Source organism: Augochlora pura, chromosome 6 (genome assembly GCF_028453695.1).
Source record: "Augochlora pura isolate Apur16 chromosome 6, APUR_v2.2.1, whole genome shotgun sequence".
NCBI classification, from domain to species: domain Eukaryota; kingdom Metazoa; phylum Arthropoda; class Insecta; order Hymenoptera; family Halictidae; genus Augochlora; species Augochlora pura.
Window position 1 is genome coordinate 3261512 of NC_135777.1, and position 21932 is coordinate 3283443.

The 21932-nt window shown below is 45.8% G+C and overlaps 1 protein-coding gene across 1 annotated transcript in view; it reads right to left on the reverse strand.

Moving 5' to 3' along the window:
• Positions 1 to 21932, reverse strand: part of LOC144470819 (uncharacterized) — a 40260-nt gene that overhangs the window by 17946 nt on the left and 382 nt on the right. The gene's annotated exons all lie outside the window — the stretch shown is intronic.

Consider the following 21932-nt stretch of genomic DNA (forward strand, 5'->3'; position numbering starts at 1 on the left):
AATTATCACTACCTTTGTTTATCACTACCTTCGTTTTCATTTTGTCATGGAAATAAAGACTCAAATTTAAATTCTATTTTCTTGTTACCTATTTTCTTATTAAACCAGTAATAACTATTTATGTTATTTTCTTATTAAACTAGACGTAAATACACAATAATTATAAAGTTCCTTTCTCTTCCTTCTTTCTTTCTAAGAAAACATCGCGATCGAAAAAGCTGTAATCACTATAATCCTAAATAAAAATGGTAAATGGTTATAATTTCTAAAATCACTTTCAATAGAGCGAGGCTAAACAAACTCTGACGCCTTGGTACGTTGTTACACTGACAAAGGCAGTTGTTCACGATCGACCTACGACCGCGTTTGTAAATATTAGCACTTTGGCGACGTGAACGGCCGTTAACGCGATTGTCATAGATCGTTAGGGCAATACGATGAATCAGAAAATACGTAATTATACAGCGGAGTTTAATACCGCGCCAACAAGTAGAAACGTTTACCACCATTATAAAATATCCACAAAGGACTGTGAGAGCAACTCGAAAACTATGGCAGTAGTTCGAAAACTGGAAGTAGTTTCATTCGAGGACTATGGTTGTAACTCGAGAAAAATTAAAGAGTAATTCGAGGACTATACGAGTAATTCGAGGACAATTACAGAGTAATTCAAGAACTACCAGAGTAGTTCGAAGAGTGGGAAAGTAATTAAAGGACAATGAGAGTAATTCGAAGACTATAGGAGTAATTCAAGGACTATGAGAATAATTCGAGGACTATGAGAATAATTCGAGGACTATGAGAGTAATTCGATGACAGTAATACGAAGACTATGATATGAATTCGAGGACTATGATAATAATTCGAAGACTATGATAGCAATTCGAAGACTACGACAGTAATTTGAAGACTATGATAATAATTCGAAGACTATGATAATAATTCGAAGACTATGATAGTAATTCGAAGACTATGATAATAATTCGAAGACTATGATAGCAATTCGAAGACTACGACAGTAATTCGAAGACTATGATAGTAATTCGAAGACTATGATAATAATTCGAAGACTATGATAATAATTCGAAGACTATGACAGTAATTCGAAGACTACGACAGTAATTCGAGGAATAGTATAGCAATCCGAGGACTATCTCAGAAAAGTCTCGATAAGGGCTCGTCGGAGTAGCATGTTTTTCCGGCTGGAAAAATAAGACGTCGACGACAACGGTGTCAACGTCACGTCGCCGGCAACAAAGCCACGAACGCGATCCACGAGCGATTGTTCGCGGGTCTGCGGCTTTCATGTTTATTAATGCAGCCGCGTAACCGAACGCGCTCGTGCGGTCGCGCGCTTACGCGGAAACGCGACGCGGAGAGGCGGCCTCGGTCTACGGCGACGCGTTTATTCGTACGAGGTCAAGATCATTGTCGTTCGTTCGTACGTACGCGCGGATGGGATTCTGTCACGTTCCGCTGCGAATCCTCCTCGAGCCGTGGTAACCTACACGCGTCCGACGTTAGACACATTTTTACCGAGGAAGACAATGCTTTTGTTTTCTTATAAGCGATTTCCGAATGTATTGTGTTCGGGCTCGACGCAACAAAGGTCGACCGTTTCGGAAACATTTCGACGCGAAAGCATTGTAATGGTAGTGATAGCAACTTTATTTGTTGACCGGGGGGGGGGGGGGGGCACTTGTGCTTAGTTTCGATGTTTATGGGTGGAAATTGTAAAGAATTGTCGGCGATAAGAGTTAGGATAAAATCCATTTGATTCTTATACAATTCAGATTAAATTATCTGCGTGTATTCTCAACGATCAGCGTGTTTTCGTATTACTTTATTTTTGTTATTTGACTCGGACGAGGCATAAATAACTTTCGCTTCTTTATCATTTATTCTCATTCCTTTTCGCTTACTTATTTTCTTTGTATTTCTTTTTTATTCGATTTATTTCGAATCATTATCCATTGAATCGAAGTGGAAAGTCGTCTGTCCAGGTGACGCATGGTAGGTAGATACGAACAATAGATTGTACCTAGCTTCGTCGGGAGTTATTTATAATTTGACCTAATAATACGATAACCCTCTTCGTCTCCTTATTTCATTATTTTCTCTTGCATGAATATTTTCAAGAAAATATCTCCAACTTCTTCTTCTTCTTCTTTTCAAAAGAAGTTTCACCTTCACTTCGCACATTGTTCTCTCTGATTGACGCCAGTGTACCGAACAATAAATGCATTGTCCGCAAATCATACGCGAAGCACGAGTCTGCCGCTTATGCTGTGCTGGCGAATACATTCGTAGAGCTTTTGTTTTACAACGACTTGCGCATCAATTAGCAAAGTAAGACAGCATTTGAAAGATCTTCCTCAGCTATGCGAAACTTTTATATTCGCTGTTTGGTATAATTTCATCCTTCACGATTTTTTGGCTCGGAAGTGCAGGCAAAAATCAACGTTTCCAGCGTCTGCTGTTCTTCGCTTTTCATCGAGGTCAAAAAGCAGCCGATGCAGCTCGTACAGAAAGGGTGTCATAGGCAGGTCCTACGGCATAGAAATGGTTCGAAAAGTTCAAGAAAGGCAACTTTGACCTCAACGACACGCCTCGCATTGGACAACCTTCGGAATAACGATCTCGATAAAAAGCGAAGCAGACATGAAAAACACTGATTTTTGGCTCCTGAATATTCCATTTCTAAGCCTAAAAAATTATGAAAACTTAAACTGTTCGAAAAAGCAAATATTACAGTTTTGTAGAGAAAGGTCTTTGGAATAGCTTATTCACTTTGCTAAACACATTCCATACGGCACTATGCTCTCCCAATACGCTTTCAGGGCCAGCACATTTTTGGGTGCTCCAGAAACTCGATGAATCATATATCTACTCTTTTAATTCGCATATGCATTACATTTACATAATGTATTCTAAAATATTACTATATATTAATTATACATCTCTTTCTTATATATATTTTTCTATATTTTAGTAACCGATTAATTCGAAACAACATGACGACGAGATGTCTCGTGCGCAATGTATTAATGCACAGTCGTTCTATATCAAAAACTCTACAAATTCATTCGCTATCCCAATATAAAATAACATTCGAATATTTCGTTTAATCGGAGAGATTCTACCTTCGGCAATCAACACTTCGGCAGCGTCGAAGCGGGATCGTTCTCTGAAACGGGAAATCTTTGGTCGGAAATACACTATCGGATTCCCGAGGGGGCTGAAAAGCGGTCGATTAAGGAGGAACATCGAAAAATCGAATCGACGAGTTGTCAGCGAACCAGCCGCAGAGGCTCGAGAGCCGGCAAGCTCCGAGGAGAATAGTTATTGTTTTACACTGTCGCGGGAAAATTTACTTCGCCATTGTATTCGGGTAACAGGTTTCGACGCCGGACATCGGCGCATTGTGCGATCCGCGAAATCCAAAAAGGAGCGAACGCCTTTTCTCGCGGAACGCTCGCGAATTTCCTGAACGGCACTCGATTTTCCTGCTGGAAACACTCGTCTTTAGAACCGGAACCGCCTCGCCACCCTTTTCAAACGTCGCCGCGGAGTGATTAAATACGAGGAAAAAGTTTTCCTTTCGGATGGGGCTTCGGATTCTTTTCTGTTAGCATGTAGCGAAAAGTTGCAGTCCGGCCAGAAAACGCAACCCGAAGGTTGCTCGAAAGTTGCATGAAATATATGCAACGAAACTGGATTGCTTTGGACGAGTAGAAAGCGATAAATGATTTGACAATTGCCACGCAACGGGAACCGACGCGTAGTAGCGAATTTTGATGGAATCGTGGCCAAAGTGTAGAAACGTCTTTGATTGGACGATACGTGGCCTAGTAATTTCTGATCAATTTAGAAAACTCATTTTCATCTTAATATAACCCAACGAATATTAAAGTATATCAATTTATTGTTTTATTATTCTTCATCACACTTATAAACCATGTCGACAAAACACATTAGCTGAGATAATTTATTTACTTTATATATAATTCTCGGTGGCGTGGTAATTTCGATTACATATGATGATTAAACCCTTGCACTACGATTCCTTCCACTCTGCGTTGATTAGCACACGTTAATATTTTCCTTAATAGCACTAGACAATTCTTGTGCTTTCACTGTCTTTATGTAAGTTTGTTTCTCGATTTTGATAACAAAATTATTAAATTTAATTTCGATTTCGAAGAAATTAATAATATTCATCTCTAGTAGATCTTGAATGAAATTTGTATCCCGAGTCTGACTCGTTATTACGTTAGCAGAGTGTTTCTCCCTAACGCGATTTTTGTACCTGTTATGCTGCGTGACCCCCGGGAGGTGCCGTCGAATCTGCACGCCTATAGCAGCCGCAGAGTGAACCAAGGTTTGAATCCGCGCGCCTGTAATCGACGTATTCTTTTTCACGGATAACGTTGAACATACAATCCACTACTTCTTCCCCAATGCTATGCAGCGACGTTGAGTTTCCCCCCTCCGAAGCGCACGAGCACCATTGCCGGGAGCGTGGGGAAACAAGGAAACGAATACCATAGCCGTTGTCGAACAGCATTGAAAGTTTGTATTTTGTTTGTTATAGACGTTCTAGGACATACACTCCCGAAGAAAAAGATAGCACGTTCGTGAAAAAAGACTACCTTCTACTAATATATAAACATAATTTTTATTGACTTTTCTTCAACGAATTCTCCTCGTAAAAATAAAAATACCCAAATGAATACAGACAAAATGATACCACATCTGAAAAATATTCCATATTATATAGATTTAGAATAGACAAATATGAAAATGATATAACTGTACCAGTGTTTAAAAATATGTGGAACCTCCGTGGTTCTCAATTACTTTTATCATTCTTTTTAGTAAGAATTTATACAGTACTTTAATCGAAGATTGTGATAAATTTTTCCGTTCCTCTTTAATACTGATTTTTAAATCGTTCAAATTTTCAAATTGTCTACCTTCTGTGTAGACAACTCTTGATAATAATCCCCAACAATTCTCAATAATATTTAAATTTAGGGAGCACGCCGGCCACGAACAACACGAACAACCCCTCTTTTTTAAACATATAGAAATATGTTAATTTTCTGATAAAAAACCGAGCTGATCTAAATAATAATGACATGGATCGGTGGATAATTTTAGAGATAAGTAATTAAAATATTCATAAGTTTGTGTATCAATTACTACATACTTAATTTGTGATTAAACCACGATTAAAATTATTGAACGCTTTGAAGCAATCATTACTCTGCAACAGTCTTGTACTATGAAAGATTCTAAGGAAACAATTATGAAGATATTTTGTAACGTAAGAGATTCGAATAAAATGTCTATAGTTCGATTATAATTCCAATTCTATTAATCAAATCGCTTTGAATTTGCGTGAATTTTAATGGTTGATATTTCACGAGAACTTTATATTATATATTAGTTGGAACAGAGAAGCCTTAATAATGAGACACAATAACGAATAAACATATTTAAGAGATTATTTGCATTTTTGCCACGATTTCGTCGAAATTCCCCTCTGCGCGACGCAATAGAGGAGCGAATTCATCCGATCGATCGCGATCCGACGAATAATTGGTTCCAGGTCCGAGGAACTTCGGTGTCCCGAAGTTAAATGAAAAATCGCGGCCGCCTCGTCGGGAATAAGTTTCGGCGACGGACAATAGGCATACATATGTGCTCGATACTCGGCCGCGGGGTGACTCCTGGTCGGGCTTCAGGGTCGACCCAGTTTTCTATTTTAATCGCGGCCCTTCTCAAGCCACGGTTTCCCTCGAGTCCCTCTTTATTATCTCTTCGCCATTAATTAAAAGTCCGACGGATACGAAAAATTCCTCGATCGTCCGTCCGTCCCCGCGAACCAGCGAGCGCTGTCGTTATTAAGCGGACTACCATTAACTTGCCTCGAACGGTAAGCCGAAGCGATTCGTTTCGAGCGTTAATGAGCGGGGAACCGACGAAATCGTAACGAGGGCGTGTCCGGTTATTTCGAGACGGGGACAAGGAGCATCAACCTGATCCATCTCGCAACTATGATGCATGCGAATCGCTGACACAGCTTCTTCGGGCTCGTCTTTAAGCCAACGGAAAAGCCGATCGGCGCGAGTCCGACAACGTTCGGATAAATATGCATTTTGTAAATTAGATGCGAACGAACAACATTTGTTAACGCGAACAAAATTTGCTAACGCGATTTCTGTGTTACTTTTATTCAGATTTTAAACTTTTCATGGATTCTGTCACGTATGTTTACGTTTCGTTTTCTTAAAGTTGTGACTATTCTAAATGCAGATAAAATATACATAGATCAGTTTAAAAAACTATTCACTATTCAATGCCACAACAGTACCAAAACGTCCTCGTCAAATAAAATAAAATGAATGAACAATGAAGAAGCAAAAATTGAGTAGAATTTTTCCCTACTATAAAAATTCATTCTTGAAGAGGTTAAAGATATATTTATGGTTTATTTATTCAATATACATATGTATATGCTACTTCCGGCAAGTATTAGAATGACGCTCGTTCAAAATCAGAATAAATCGTTACTTTCATAAATCAATATAAAATAGCTGCTTTTAGTACGTTATTAAATCTAGTGTAAATAATGAAAAGCGTAATTTTCATTGTAACTGTGACAAATAATTGCAGTTGATAATTCGTCATCTCGTCTAATAGTTTTTATTTACATATTATTAGTGCCTTAAACCTTACGAGGCTTATATGGCTGACTATAATTTTGCGTGTTATACTCTGTAGTATAATACATCATAATCATATAGTATATCAGTAATATATCATATGAAAACATAACTTAAAATTAATAACTAAATTCTTATATTTTTTGATTTATTTATATATATATTTTTATATATTATATAATTTATTATAATATATTATATATTAGAAAGTTTAGAAAAACTTTATAATATTTCTGATTTCGTTTAGTCGTCCCGTGGTCAATACACGCGCCGCCACCGACTGTTTATTTCCGAGTAGATCGACGCTATTGATTTATCGACCGAAAGTTGCCGCGATAAAGCGCTCGCATCGCGTAACTTATTTTCAAAGAAGCGCGGACTTGCGCCGAACGACCTCTGACCCCAGTCCGAAGTTATAATTACGATTGAGCCGCGATCGGAGCTCCGCCGTGTCCGACAGAAACAAAGAATCGAAGCCGCGGGTCTTCCCCCTCGCTTTTCCACGCCGGGCTTTGTCATCGGTTTTCAAGGCCGATGAGCTGGCACAGACCCTGGTGCAACGTCTCCGCGCTCTGTCCCGATGCAGTCGCGAATTTGCAACGGCGGGACGACACCTGGCGAATTTTTGGGAATGATCCAGATTCGGCGGATATGTCGCAGACGGATCGATGTCGATCGGTCGACAGTCGTTTATAATATAGAACGGACGTTGCGGATGTTGTCGAATTAGGGCGATAAATGCATCGCCTCTGTCGGGAGAAACACTCGATACTGTGTAGCTATACCCTTTATTTCCGATTTGGCAATCGATTTTACGAGAGCGTTTACAATGATTCAATTGCAAATACATTGTTGGCGAACTCAGGCATGCCAGAAGTAAGTCAGTTTCTTGGCTGATGAGCGATTAAGCATTTGTAATGCAAAAGGATTGGCGATATTAACTCCTTGCACGCGAATGGCACCATCAAAAATCGTTACATCATGTTACAAAATTACCTTTACACTGTTATGTTTGGTTCTTATTTAAGAGACTGTTGGAAGAGTGTACGATTTACATTTTATGTGCATAAACTGCAATGTGTCGTATAATATAAAATAATGTAGAAAAGCTATATTGTATTTAAAGTTAAAATAGCTTCGAGAGGAAAGGGTTGAAAGAATTTAAGGACGTCTATGTATTATTACCAGCTGAGTAAAACGATTAAATGAGGAAATAAATTTTGATTTGACCCATCTTCGTTGCAATCGACGAAGATAAGTTCTATTTTGCACAAAGATTCGCGATTTAGTGATATACGTGTTAGGAATGTGTGAAATTGACCAGAGAACAGCGACATTGGCAAATAAATCAGTCGTGGATGGATTATTGTACGCGTATAGATGTAACATACATACATATACGTCCTTACAAGCCTACCAACATGTACGAAAAACGTAAATATACACCTTCTACATTTTATAATTTACAATACCATCGCTGTTGCATCGGCTTATCATTGCATCGATCATTGTCTCTATCAAGGAAAACCTGTTACTCATTATCGCTATTGAATTTCTTTCTTTACGCTTATATATTTCGAACGATCTGCGTCAGCAAGTCGCAGCCACTGATTCGTCTATTTTGCCTCGTCCGTATTGATCTATCCAAGAATACACCGCAGCGAAAGGGTTAAAAAGAAACAATGTCCGAGTGGCCCCGATTCCTTGGCACAAATCGTGCAACGATAATTTCGTGGAATTTTTGGAGGCGCGCAACGCGTCGAAGCGGTATCCGACGTCGAGTCGGACGGATTATGGGAACCGACAAGGCTTCCCGACAATGCTCGATCGTGTCACGAGATTAGATTCTGCGCGTGTACCGAGAGATAAGAATCGATGACAGAGGGGGGGCGTCTCGCGGCGAGAGAAGTTCGGGAAAAAGACCTGGTCGGGGACCGCGCCGTTCCCGGGGGTTTCATTTAACGTCCGTGGCCCCGCGAGCCCGCTCCACGAAACAGTTAATAACTTTCACCTTCGGGATGACGATTCACGCGTAAGATATTGCCGCGTCGCATGTAAGCAGTCGCTTAATTACGAAGATTAATGGGTGCGACGAGGAGACATGCGGGTAATCCATAATGACGACGCGATGGGATCGACGTCGATGGAACGGGCTCACGGAGCCGCGACGAACCACGACGGACCTCTCGACGTCTAACAGGGATCTAGGGGAGAGCGAAAGGGGAGTCCGAGAATGGAACTTGATATTTCATTTATCCTTTCCATCGATTTATCGCCGGCGCGGATATCTCCAAGCGCGGCGTTCGACGATTGGCGCGATCGCGCTGGAAAAATAACGTTGCACGTTAATTCCGCGGGACGAGTTGTTTGTTAGCGGTAAACGGTGTCCCGAAATTCACGCGAGATTCGAATTTTGCGCAGTAAAATGTTGCCAACGAAGACAAAAGACGGCGTGGCAGTTGACAGTTTCGGGTTATTAGAAATGCAGTGGTGAACGTAAAACGACGCGTGGTCATTGTTGAGCTACATATGTTTGAAGAGTAATGAGAGTTTGGCAGCGAAGTTCGTAATTTTTGTACGAAATATGGCAGGAATAGCGATTTCACGTCGTCAATTGTAAAGAGATTAATTTAAAAATTTAGAGAGACTGGATCAATTAACAGTCTTAACAATTTACGAACTGGTCATTCGGCCGTAAACATTTCTGTTATTATAGGCTGATTCAATGTATCAACATTTTTATATTTTTTTTGACATTGGAATTGAACATTATTGATGTTATTTATTTTATTAATCTTGACATGATAGTCCAGTTTCATGTACCTAAATTGCAAGATATGGATGCGAACGACATAATAAAAATCAATTCGAATCAATAAAAAATTCACAAGCTTTAGTTACAAATTAGAGATAATTATAACTTAAATATATAATAATAAACATATTTATGTTTATTATAAATTAGATATAAATTCCGATAGTCTTCTACCAGGCTTTGTTCTTGCACGAATTTCGGGACACTCTTTACGCGGCGTGATTTCACGTCGACTCGTCCGACCCGGCGCCTGATTCCCGGTCTGGCAGTGAGAACAATGTTATACAATGCTGTCCACCGATTTTAGATCAATGCCACGAGCATTCGGTGCACTTTGCGCTCGTTGCACAATCAAACGCGATCTTTGCGATCGACGCGAATGCTCGGAGCCGAGACTCGCGCAAAATCGCAGCATCTCCACCGAAGAAACGATCGCGCGGATCGTCGACCGTCGACGACGCAACTGTATCCAAATTCTTCGGTCGACCGAGAAATTCGGATTCGCACGATTCACCCTGTCGCATTGACACGCGTTGACCCACCAGCGATTGCGCAACGAGATTTTCTAAAATTACGAGCGCCGCGAACGCTCGCCGTTTCTACTCCTGCCTTTCATCGGAGCGGACGCACGCGCGAACAATAACGTCTGGGATCCGCGGGCCGGAAACGGAGCTCGTTAACACTGTTCGACGACACGTATACGGCCGGCATCGTCGACGCTATTTTCGCTCGGTCCGCGAAAGTTAATTGGCCGACGGTCTCTGGGATATCTTCAACGGTGCCGGCAGAGTCACTACCGAGACGGTGTTCACGATCGTCACTCGCTTGAAGATCGGCAAATGGAAGTTCCGCGAGTAGTAGCTGGCCATGATGGGCACGAGGGCCGGCGCGGCGCTCTTCGGAGCCAGCGGACAGGTCATGCTTGATCCGGGAGGACTCCGAAACTATGCGGAATCCGATTAGCCGGCGAACTAGTTTCTCCCGAGCCCGACTTGCCCCTAGAACGATCCGACGTAGCTCTGAACAGTCGGTGCTTCGACAGACGAGCCCTGCGAAGCCGGATCCTTCGGACGAAGCTGGAAGTTGCGACGGCAGAAGATTCAAGCTGGAAGTTTAAAGCTGGAAGTAGCGAGGCCAGACGGCAAAGATGATAAAGACTCTAAGAAGAGACAACGTCCGTGAGGCAGGATGCTCGGTAGGGGCGCTCTAACGAGTTCAACATTGGCCTGAATCGCTCGGACCGTTCACCAGCTGATCGGTAATCGCCGCGGTCGATTAGAAAGTGCGCGCGTCCCTGTAAATGGTCTCGCGAAGGATCTCGCGTTATCGTCGGAGAGAATCGTCGTATAGGTCTGGTGTGCTAGCAGCTGCTTGGGTTGCGCAACGATCCCGCGGTACCGAGGTCCTTGGGCCGCTCGAGATTACTCGGAGTCGTTTTTTAGGGTACGCCGCGGCTTCCTCCGGTTGAAATCCTTAGACCCCCTCGATTCTGGTACTTGAACAAGGCGGAGCTTTCGTGGCCCCGAATTCCCCGCGGCAGGACCGCTTAAGGACAGGTTCGCTTTCTCTCGACCGGGTCGCGCGGAGCTTTTTTCGCTCTAGGCCCGCGTTGTTCCGTCGATTGCGCACGTTCGACCGGCCTGCTCGCTCTTTATTGTCACGCCGACCGACGTCGTTCCGGTGCAACGACCGGCTAAGTGATTCAACTAACGTTTTCTAAGTGGCGAGTCGAAGGAGCGGTTCCTTTCTTGCCGCGCGGCGCGCCCCTTCGCTCTCTTTTCCCTTCCGCCGGCTATTTTTCTCCGGCCGCCGATCCTCCGGGACCTTGTCCCTGACAAAGACAGATGGCAGCCGAGGGGACTCGCCCGCGAACGAATTAATCAGCCGGTCCGACGAATTTCGGGAATCTCGCGGCCGAGTCTGCTCTCTCTCTCGGCTCGTTGCGCCTCGCCGGTCACCCCGGTCTCGACAGGGATAAGACTCCTTTGACTCTGGCCGGAATAAAGACTCGACTCTCCGGGCCTGTCGGGGGACCTCTGCGCCCTTCAGATGTAGATCACCACGACTCCGTCGTGAAAGAAGATCGTTACGCGATACCGTTGCGCCACGTTCGAAGACATTCTCCGTGCAGCTCGACCGGCTCCCGAAACATTAGCCGAGGAATCGGCGTCGCTGAATGCAGCCCTTTTCAACGGGTTCGCCCGATTGTCTCGCAAGTCGTCCCTTTTAGACGCGGCACTTAGGGCCAACCGACGACAATCGGGGCCCCTCTCTCTCTCTCTCTCCCCGAGACGCGCCGGCAAATCGCGGGAATCCGCCGGGCGATTTCAACCGGAGTTTCCTGGCTCTCCCTTCGTGCTCGCTCGCTCTCTCGCTCGCTCGCTCCGTTCCGCTGGAACTTGGAAAACTTTTCAAAAAGTTCGGCTCGCTCGGTGAAAGCCGATTGAAAATTTCGTTGAACGGTTCGTGCTCCCTTGATAGACGCCCTCCCTCGTCCGGTTTCCGAACGCTCAGAACTCCGTTGCCAATTAAACTCTCGCCATTCGGAGATCCCGCGCCGATTGTTTCACTCCGAGCTGCCTCCGCTCCGACATCGTCGGCCGCACAATTCTCGCCTGCGTGATTATATTCCCATCGACGATCGAGCGAACCGCACCGAAGACGGCAACTGTCGCGGTTCGGACCCCGGCACTCGTCGCGGATTTTTATTAATAAATCCGATTCACCGGGCCGCTGGTCGACGAACTTCTTGGCGAGCGTTTAGGCGCCCGTTGAACCGCGATCCTAAAGCAACCTATACGGTCTTGTCCTGTGGACGCTGCACCACGTGGCTGGGAAGCTTCGAGAAGAACGACGACCGTTCGATGCGACGGCGGAGTTGGTGATCTCGCGTGCAGATCCTTCGGTGAGAACACAATGATTGCGGAGGCTCGTGGCAGCGAGCTCGCGGCCGACTGTATGTTCCACGAGCGTCGCGACGCCCGAACTGGAAGCTGGCCACTTCTGCGCCTTGGTTTATATTTAAACAGCGGAGAGTGGCCGACGACCACGACCGCTACGTCGACGCGTCTTTCTTCGGGGCTCGGGGAGGGGCGGGGGACAACGGGAAGAAGAGGCGGCGCGAAAAATACTGGCGAAAAGAAAGATTTCGAGGCGCATCCAGCGAAAACACCCGCTGCGTTATACGCGACCGATTTATTTTTGTCATTCGCGGAGAATAAATACACCTTCCGAGCCTTGGGCCCGTTACAGAGCCGTGAAACAACGCTGACGAACGGTCTCGCCCGAATCTGGACCACGAGGACAACGAGAGGCAAAAGGACCTTCGAAATCCAGCCTAGGATCTGCGAAGTCTCGATCGACGCTCTCGAATCGACGCTGTCGAACCTACGTTCTCGAATCGACGTACTTGGACAATCGACCTCCTTCGTCGTTCGTTAAACGAGTCAACGATCCTAGAGTTCGCGCGGAGGAGCACGACGTGTCCGAGGAATGCCGGGAAATCCGCGCTATAAAAGAACGCCGGGGCGAGTCACGGACCTCCCACGCAGACGCCCGCGACTGAACTTTCTCAAACTCGAGCCAAGCTGGCTCGTTTACGAATGTGCATCGCGTGGAGAGATTTAAGAACGGGCTGAAATTAATGCGACCTCGCGTCCCGAGATTTATTCGGAACGCGAGACGCGGCACCCCCCCGGTATCGAACACGCGACTCGCCTTCTGCGGGATCGAGATAGACCGGTGCACGCGTCCATTGGTCACGACACGTGTTCCAAATTAATTGCAGCGGGCCCCGCTGAAAAGAGAAGATAATCGGTAACCTGCTGGAAAAGTCGCGCCGCGACAGCGCCGAGAGCGAAAGTGCTCGTAAACCACGCTGCCAACAGTGTTCCAAGTGCCCCCGGGGGATTTCTCGGCCGTGATTGAACTGGTTCGGCGATTTTACTAGTAAATCGTCGAGCATTAAAGGAGGCTAACGGCTGTTGCTTCGGAAGAACGACGAAAGTCAACTGATTCCGATAGTTTGTCATTTTTATCAATATTTTGGCTAACGTTTGCTGTTTGTGCTTGAATTGACCTTATATGGGCAGGACTTTTTTCTTAAGATAATATTGGGTTGGCAACTAAGTAATTGCGGATTCAAAATAAGAAGGACAATTCAATTCGTTTGCTTAAAGATATAAGTTTATTCAATTAGACATATCAATTTTGATGCTACCTTTCTTTCAAGGCTTCGTTTTAATGTACTGTATATAACATAAAAACGATTTTATTTTAACTAATACACTTTGTAACTTTGAATTAAGAGTGGCATACAATATGCATAGAAGCTTAAAGAATCTTCGAATCTATTAGCGCTAATGCGTCTAATTAATCATTGTGCTATTATGTATGCTTTTGCGTTTAGTGAATACCGACAGAAACAAAATTAATGTGAATTGTAGACAATCGCTTCTATCTACAGACTACTTGCAAGGCTTCTGCTTTGATATTTCAGGTGCTACTCGCCGTTATTGATATTGTTGCTGCTTATCTCAGACACCTTATATAATTAAGAAGTATCCGTCATCTTGACAAAGAAACTAAAATTATTTGGTAAAATGTCGCTATAATAGCATATGCCTTAAAAGTTACACAGACCCATACAAGATTAACTAATAGTGTATCATTTCAAAGAATCTTCATAAGGCAAATACTAGAGTATGAAACAAGTCATTTTGAACAGAAGTATCAAATTAATAAATCAAAGTAGTGCCATAAATTCCTCATAATAAATTCCATCAAGAGCATTCCCTTCAAGTCTAACCCTATAATTTTAAACCAACCCTAACCCAACAACACTCGAACGTAATCAACGCGATTACAATAAAGAAGAAAGCACAATCCATGTTACATCAAGCTTAAAATCTTCTTCCAGATTCTCAGCACCCAGAAACCCCCGGTAACTGTCTCAGCGCTGTCAAAGAAGATCGCCTGCATCGAGAAGGAAAGCGAAATATTCAACCTACAAATCTGAAGTACAATCCCTCATCTTTCCCAGCATCGAGGACCGAGGATCTCCGAGCGCAGCGTGTGCGAGTTCCTCGAGCGGAAGCCAGACCGCTGGAGGAAAAGGATCGATCGGAAAAGAAGCAACGACGAGCGGAGCTTGTTAATTCTCTCGCGTGTCGCTGGGTCGTCAGCGAGGAAAACAGAGCGACGGGAGGAAGCGTTTCGTAGTTCGGCGTCGCATTCCGGCGCGTCGAAACCTCTTTACCTTCGCGAATCTAGCCGCGTCGATCCTCGGCCGCCACCCATCCGCAAAACGGCGAAAAAAGCCTGCCGGAGGTGTGTCGACCGAAAAGGAGGAACGCAATGATCGGAGAGTGAAGGAGAGAGAGAGCGCGAGGAAGGGAAAAGGAAATAGTGAAAGAGAGAAAAAGGCGGTAAGAGTAAGAGAGAAGAAGACAATAAGAGTATTAGAGAAAGAGACGGTAAGCGTATTAGAGAAAGAGATGTGATAAGAGAAGAAGAGGCAGAGTAAGAGTGAGAGAGAAAGAGAGTAAGAGTAAGAGAAAAAGAGAGAGAGAGAGTAAGATCAAAGGAGAGAGTGTAAGAGAGAAAGAGCGAGGAAGGGAAGGTACAAGGGAGAAGAAGCGAGGAAGAGAAAGGGAGGGAATAAGCGAAGGTGAGGAGGTAAGAATAAAGGGGAAGGTAGAAAGAGGTATACATCGCAGAGCGATACCAGGAGCGTAAGGTCTCAGGGTACTCCCAAAGGGTCATCACCCTGGCGAACCCCACGATGCTCTTGGGCTCTCGCCGCGCCACCCTCCTCGGTCTACGAGCGAGGTGCTCTTTACCACACCCTCGTGACGTGCACTTTTGCTCCCTGGCGCGTCTCCAGGGACGAAGAAATATGGGCTGGCCTGCGAGAAAATGGCGTAATTATATACGAGGGCGGGAAAAAGGAGGGTGTAAATCAAAACGGCGGGCCGGCTCCACGGCTGGCTCGGAGACCGAGAGGAACGCGAACTTGTTATCTGGGAAGGGGGGGGGGCCTAGGCCCGACACACGCCCGGTCTCCGATTCCTCGGGGGAACGAGGCGAGCCTACGCCGCGCGATATCGTGTTCCGGCAGCCAATCGGGCCGCGGCGAGCCACGAAAATCGCGGCGGCAGCCTGTATCGACGACTTTCCCTCGGCTTTCGGATCGTCTATTTTAAGTCGCCGCGCGGAAAAGATGGAAGTCTCCGGTGACCCGATTCCGGGCCGGTTCCGCGGGAGAACAAAAGGTCCCTATTATACGAGTAATACCTTGACAATTGGTCGAGGCATCCTCCTTTCATTCAGTAATTATTTTACTGGGAACAATTCTTTCGGCCGGGAATAATGGCCGCCGGCTAAGGAACACCGCTGGGAACAAACCCCGGCGACTAACAAGCCTGTCTCCCTGGAGCCGCTGGAAACGGACCAATCCCAGGGGGGGCTTACGCGAGTTGTCTCGGTATAGTATAGCTCAGAGGAGACGAATTCTTTCTGGTCACTTCGGAACGCGCGAGCCGACGCCGGATGAAAAAGTACCGCGAGCCAACCGCATCGTAATTAGCGAGCGGCATTCTTAATTATTCTAATGAGGGCAATGACGTCACGAGGTCGAGGATCTTAAGTACTCAGGCATATTACCGTAACACAGACGCGAGACTGCCTCCATCCCCTCTCTCTCTCTCTCTATCTTTCTCTTTTCCTCTCGCCCGACTCGCGCGTCGACCTCCCTCTCTTTTTTCCTCCTCGGTGCTGGCAGCCTTTTGAAATCCTCGAGGCCTCTTTACCGCGGATTTCTCCGCAACGAGAGCCGCGCGTGTCGCACGCTCGGTCGAACGCGACGTAATAACACGTCACTCGGCTGGCGGAACGATCGCGTCGAACCGTGGCGAATCGCCGCATCGATTGTCGCGCGGTAGCTAAAAGTTTCACGCTTGCGACGCTCCCTCGTGAAAAGTTTCCGCATGATTTTAGAGGCTCGCGAGGATTGCCGGATTAGGAGCAGGTTTCTAGACCACTGTGAACGGGGTCTGCTCGTGGTCCGAGGGAGCTACTCGCGGCGGCTGTTTCCAAGAACGGAAAGATCGTTCAGAAGTTACGGGATCGTCGTAACGGGGAACGCGCGACAGCCGACAGTGATAAACGTGAGAACAGGGACGACGCGTGGTGCGAAAATAAATGTTGTACAAGTGCGAGGGATTGTATTCCGATGAGCTTGTAACGCGGCGCGATCGCCGAGCGAAACTGACGTTGTGTTACAATTGAAAATCCGGTTTGCAGGGGCGGCCGCAACACGGAAAGAAACCGCGCCGCATCCATAGAAAATGAGATACCTTTCAGCGGCGTCGGGAATATGGGTCACGGAATGAAACACAGTAGCTAGGTAAATAGATTGAGGGTGTGCGCGGCGGATTCAGGTGTGGGAGAGACAGCGGCAACGGAGTCGATAGGTTTTATCTCGACCCGGTTGGCATGGCATTTGCAAAATTAATCATCGCCCACGTATCCCGCCTCTACGGCTCGCTGGCTGCGAGCAGCTCCTGTTTTTCAAAAAACCGAGACCCGCCGACGAAACCTCCGACGGATGTGCCACCCGGTAATTAAAAGTTCAATCAGGCCGGAATACTAGGGCTCGTCTAGCATCGACCGTGCTATCGCATCCCTTGGTTATTCCTAGTGCCGCCGGGAAAATAAAGAAGCGGCGACTGTACTTCTGTTGCAGGGGCCAGTCAGGGAGACTTTTAATAAAAAGAGGCAGTATAAACTTAATACGATGTACAGGGCGTCGTTAGCTGGCGGTATAGCTGAATAAGGGTTGATTCTGCGTCGGAAAATAAGGCAGAGGAAAGGGTGGCATTCTTTTATTTAATCCGTGCAACCTGGCACCGATAGAACTGTTTCATCACGTTCCGAAATCATTTTTAATGTTAGCAAAGAGTAGATTAATATTGTCAACAAAGAGTAGAAAAAAATTTGCTCGAAAATGGAACAAATGGAACGTCAAATGAGAAGGTGTTGTTCTACTTCATAGACTTATATCTTGACGAGAAATCATCCCTTATTTGGTTCTTTCATCAAATACGTGACATCCTGTATTTTCGGAGTATTATCAACCCCTTCTTCGAGTGACAATTTATCAAATACAGACAAATGTAATGAGAAAAATTCTTTTGAAGACAGTGTAGCAATTTTTAGTCTCGGAGTCATCACTCGAGTGCGAAAGCGTTAACTCTTTGATTGCGGCGCATTCTTGAATAGAAATATCAATAGAAGCGAAACGAAAAAATGGTCAAGTTAGTTACTGATTGCGTATCTCATGATACAGTGATTGACTGTCTTATCACGAAGATAATTATAAAGAAGGAAATTCAATATTAATAATGGATGACTAGTTTCCTAAACACAATGCTTAACGCAGTGATAAATTGATGCGACATCGAAGGTATTGTTCTCCGTTAATTACAGATATTTTACACCCTTCATAGTCAAAGGGTTAACAAGGCTCCGAAAATATATTCTATTAAATTGCTGCTGCTCCTATTTATTAAAAATCTCCCCGACAACCGATCGCGCCTCTATTCCCCATAATCGATTGATCTTCCGCCACGCCATCTGAAATTTCGTCAAACCCGGTGCCCAGAGACTTTTCCCATTTCATCTCGCACATCGACGGTGTCCCTAGCGACAAGATAAAACCGAAGAAGCGGCAGCAACCATCGTTCACAACAGTTGATCGATCCTTGGACTAGACCGCGCTGGGTTCGAACGGTTACAGGACCCGGCTGGTGTTTTTACTCGGAGTAGACAATCTATCAGAGAGTTCGTTGAGAGAGGAGTATATGCCGGAACATCGCGGCGCGTAATGCGAAGTGGAAACAAGCAACAGCCCAGAGATGGCTGACTAGACGCCTAAGAAGAGCGTCGGATGCCTGTGGCGTGCACACGCGAGAGGTTAACGCGGGATCTCTTCTGAAACGAAATATCGATTCCCGGCAGGCGGCCGGAGAATCGTGCCACCCTTACAGCTGTAACGGGAATACCAGAAGAGAAACGAAGGGGAGAGAGGGGAAGAGGGAGTTGGAGAGGAAGAGGGAGAGAAAGAGTAAGAGGAAGATCGTGCGCGAGAGGGACGAGCGAAAGAAAGAGGGAAAGAGCGAAAGGGAGGCGAAAGAGAGCGCGAGGGTTGCTGCACGGCCATCCTGCCTCGTGTACACCACCGGCAGAACCACCCTCCTGTTGCCAACCGGGCATCGATCCAACGACCAACCGCCGCGTTCCTCCTCCGGTCTACCAAGAAAGCATCCCTGCCTATTTCCTTCCGCCGGCGGACTCTCCCGATCTGTCGCGATCCTGTCGGCGCTGGACAGGTTCGACAACCGGCGAAAGGAAATTAATCGAACGAGAGTTTGATGGGACCGATACCGGCGCGTCCAAGGGCTACCGGGATTTTTAAGCGCTCGCACGTGCACAGGACACGGCTCGCCGACCAAGTGAAAGGAAAACGGGCGACGGACTCGCGTGTGTCTTGAGCGCGCTCGCGGAGACAATGTCCCCGGCACACAAAGGCAGCCGAGCAAACGTGAATCACGATGCTCTTCGGGAGTACAATGAGCTGGAGAGAGAGAGGGAGAGATAACAGTACCGTGATATTATTGAAAGGCGAAACACCCGTCAAAGAACGACGTCGTGACGCGCTAATGAATCAACGCAGAAGCCAGCCACTTTTCCCCTCCTCCTCGTCCGCAGCGGCGAAAGAATCGCGGAGTGGCCGTGTACCGCGGCCGGAAAAATTCCCGAGAGCCCCCTGGATCCTTGTATCGCAGGTTTATCGCAGACCCCGTCCGAATGTACAGGAAACGAAAGGAAGCGTGTCGGAGAAAGAACAAGGTCGTATTTCGCAATCACTCGGTGTCAGCGCGGTTTATGCCGGACCTAGGCCACCGGGTTAGTCCGCCCGGCCTTTCTCCTCGGAGGAAAACGCGGCTAGTTCGTGGGCCCGAGTAATTACGGCGCGGGATCGACGATGACAGTCCGTTCCGCTGAAAAACTACGGCTTGTAGGCAAATTGTGCATGTCCCGTGCAGTGGGACTAAAAAAGGGCCGGGCAGCGTGTTGCACGGTGTCGCGAACGGTCGCGTTCACGTGCTACGCTGCCAATGGCCTCTCGACCCACAGGATTTCCCACGCGTCGTCGCGGCTGCACCCCGCCGACGGACATTTTCGGCGACGGTCTGCTCGCCGCACGAGTCAGTCCAAGATCTCAACGCGTCATCGCCTTGTTCCAGTTTATTGTCAAGTGCAGTCGACGTGAGTCACGGCTCCGCGAGATCACCGATACGCATACGTGTGCGACTGGCGGAGGTTACCAGCGAGGAAACAATTAGCCGTCCGTAAATTTCCGGTTGATAAGATAAGAGAAGAACGCGAAGAATAGCCGGCATCGGGAGCGCGTCCGATCAGCTGATTCGAAGACGACGTTAGAGGACCCTCGAAGAAGTCGCACGCTTGTCCCTCCGTAAGGGAGCGCGTTTCGCCCTCCTACCGTCGCGGCCGACTATTTTTAAACGCAGTCGACACGCGCCGTGGAAAACGAGTACGAGGAATAAAGAGCGAGAGCACATGCACCCAACTCTTTTTTTACACGGTAGATACGTTTCTTAGAAAAGGAACGAACCATATAGTAAATTTGGGGATATGTAGCATAACTTTCAAAAATCGTGAAAGATAAAAAAACTCTAAATATTTTCCCAAAATACCCTGCAAAAGAAGTAATAATGAAATCCATACTACATAAGTATTTACAAAACAAGAACAATTCATTTCTATTGCAAAATAAATTAAAATTAGTGCACAGTGAAAATTCAATCCACAAGTACAAAACATATAAAAATTCAAATTGAAATTAGTCTCTTTGGAATATTTTGTTGCTATTTCGGCATTTTATTAATAAGGGTACTGTAAAAATGATGTAAAATAATATTGCTTATAGAACTTTTCTAAACCGAAAATTTAACACAATATTACCTTTTTCAGTAGCAAAAAGTTATCAACAATATAAATTAAACTGAAAATTTCACCATCTAATTAAAAAAAAAACTTCAACATTAACTTTTCCAAAACTTTATGGAAATTATTTATTACGTCCTACATGAACACTTTAACGCAATAGTAAATAACGAAATGCTGTGTTCAAGTTGAAGTACATCCGGATAGAGAACAAAGCGATAATACACAGGGTATTCCCCGTTAAGTGAACAAGTCATGACGTAGACCAAGTCTACCGTATGACCAAGTTTGGGCATAAACTGACCGACGGTTTATTTACATATGTATACAGGAGATTACTGTATTCCCCCAATTGTATTTTGTTGCTGTATAGATAAGTTTCTGCAAGACACTGTCAAAGTTAGAATTGAAAAAAATTTGTTTAGTCTGTATTTATTCTGATTGGTTATTAGAAAGTGTATTTATTCTCATCGGTGAACCGCGTTATTTCAAAATCGTGTAAAATAAGACCGTGTTAAAAAAAGAGTTGGGTATACCTATATCAATCCAGAGCATGGAACATGTCCAAATGCGCCTGAACTAGTTCTATTATGGTATCGACTAGCGAGCACCCGACCTGCGTAAGCTGGTGCGAGGAATACAGAGAAGCCACTCTCGGAGAGAGTAATCCCGAAGAAGAAAGCCGTGCCTCGGTTGGCAAAGTTTTTTCTTCAAATTCGCAGCGCAAGGGTACGCCGGATTATGCGCAAGGTGTCGCTACCTAAGGGTACGTCCGCAATGGTGGGGGAAGGGGTAGGCGCCTGGCGTTGGCAGCAGAAACTCGACCGTTAGGTTAGGTTCGCTGTGTACTAGCTTCCAAACCGAAACGATGCGGATGTCAGTGGATGATCGTGCACTTTCACCGTTATGGAATCTCGTTATTGCGTCGACCAACCCTCCGGGTCGATCCGGCGGCCACGCCGTCGACCTCGCTGCCCGAAAATCTCTGATTCACCGATTTCGCGCGGCCTCGTTACAGGAGCGGGACCTCCTTGTTTACCTGTCGTTCTCCTAATAAGGATATGTACGAAAGATGTTCCTCTTACCTTGCTGTCGGGACCACGGGTTATGCGAACACGGCCCCCGTTACAGAACTGTGAACGTACCCGTCCCTCGAATCGATACCGTTCAACCGGGCGACCGTTACTATTTTCAAATGTAACCGCAGTGCAACGGCTAGAGGTCGTCGCGAAGCTCGTAACCAAACATGGAAATCTTTCCAGCAGGAATGAACGCGGTGCGGCGACGCGGTGACATAATTCCATCGACATAGGAGCATCGGCCCTCGATGGACGGTCGCCTTTTCTCTTTCTTTTTTT